Genomic DNA, 2,091 nt, shown 5'->3' with positions numbered 1-2,091 from the left:
CTCAGGGTTACTTCCCCTTTTTGTACATCAATGAGAGTTTGTCCAGTTGCTAGGAAAGGTCTTCCTAGAATGAGAGTTGCACTCTTGTGCTCCTCCATTTCCAGCACTACAAAGTCAGTTGGAAAGGCGAATGGCCCAACCTTGACAATCATGTCCTCAATTATGCCTGATGGGTGTTTAATGGAGCCATCAGCAAGTTGGAGGCATATCCGGGTTGGTTTGACTTCTCCAGTCAACCCAAGCTTTCTGATAGTGGATGCAGGTATTAGATTGATACTTGCTCCAAGATCACATAGGGTTGTCTTGGTGCAAGCGCCTTCTAATGTGCATGGTATCATAAAGCTTCCTGGATCTTGAAGCTTTTCCGGTAAGCTTTTCAGGATGACTGCACTGCATTCTTCAGTGAGAAATATTTTTTCAGTTTCTCTCCAATCCTTCTTATGACTTAAGATCTCTTTCATGAACTTAGCATAAGAAGGTATTTGCTCAAGTTCCTCTGCAAACGGAATCTTTATTTCAAGAGTCCTTAGATAGTCTGCAAAATGGGCAAATTGCTTATCCTGCTCCGCTTGGCGGAGTTTTTGAGGATAAGGCATCTTGGCTTTATATTCTTCACCCTTAGTTGCTGCAGGCTTATTCCTTACAGAAGTGGTTGAAGAAGCCTTTTTAGAGGGATTACTGTCAGCACTCTCAAGTGTCTGATCCTCTCTTGGCGTCTGAACGCCAGGAATAGGTGAAGATTGGGCGTTTAACGCCAACTTCTCTCCCTTTTCTGGCGTTTGAACGCCAGAACTGGGCAGGGAATGGGCGTTTAACGCCAGCTTTCCTTCCCTTTATGGCGTCTGAACGCCAATGACATTCCTCTCTGGGCTCTTACTGTCCTCAGAGGGATTTTGAACAGTGGTTTGGTTGTCCTCTGTCAATTGTTCCTTGTTTGGCTTTTTACTCTTTTGAGCAGTGTTATTCAGGGTCTTCCCACTCCTCAATTGAACTGCTTGACATTCCTCTGTTATCTGTTTAGATATTTGCTATTTTGCTTGATTCAACTACAGTTCTATGCTCTTGTTAGCAACTTTAGTTTCATAACTGCAGTTCTATGTTCTTGTTAGCAACTTTAGTTTCATGGAGCATCTCTTTAAATTCTGCTAACTGTTTTGTCATCAGGAGCAATTGTTGATTAATCTCAATCATCTGTTCTTGAGGATTAGGATCAGTGGCTACTGCCATGACTTCCTCTTTTGGGGAGAACTCATTGCTAGAGTACAAATATTGATTTCTAGCAACAGTGTCTATAAGCTCTTGAGCTTCTTCAATTGTCTTCCTCATATGTATAGATCCACCAGCTGAGTGGTCTAAAGACATCTGAGCTTTTTCTGTAAGCCCATAGTAGAAAATGTCTAACTGTACCCACTCTGAAAACATTTCAGAGGGACATTTCCTTAGCATACCTCTATACCTCTCCCAGGCATTATAAAGGGATTCATTATCCTCTTGTTTAAAGCCAGGGATTCATTATCTCCTTGTTTAAAGCCTTGGATGTTCAGCCTTAGCTGTGTCATCCGTTTTGGAGAGAAATATTGATTCAGGAATTTTTCTAATAGATGTTTCCATGTCCTTATGCTAGCCTTAGGTTGGTTATTTAACCACCTCTTAGCTTGATTTTTTACAGCAAATGGAAACAGTAATAGTCTGTAGACATCCTGATCCACCTCTTTATCACGTACTGTGTCAACAATTTGTAAAAACCGTGCCAGAAACTCAGTAGGTTCTTCCTGTGAAAGACTGGAATACTGGCAGTTTTGCTGCACTATGATAATGAGTTGAGGATTTAGCTCAAAGCTGCTTGCTTTGATGGGAGGTGTACAGATGCTACTCCCATATGCAGCTGTAATGGGGTTAGCATATGACCCCAAAGTCCTTCTGGACTGTTCAATCCCACTTAGGTCCATGATGGATAAAGGGAAATGATATGGATTGCAAGTAGATAAATTTTGTTTTTTTTTTTGAATTGACCGAAAAAAATAAAATAAAACAAAAGGAAAATAAAATAAAAATTCGAAAATTAAAAGAAAATAAGATCAAAGCAAATTG

This window comes from Arachis duranensis, chromosome 3 (assembly GCF_000817695.3).
Source record: "Arachis duranensis cultivar V14167 chromosome 3, aradu.V14167.gnm2.J7QH, whole genome shotgun sequence".
Lineage (NCBI taxonomy): Eukaryota > Viridiplantae > Streptophyta > Magnoliopsida > Fabales > Fabaceae > Arachis > Arachis duranensis.
Note: the sequence above shows the minus strand (reverse complement) of the source record.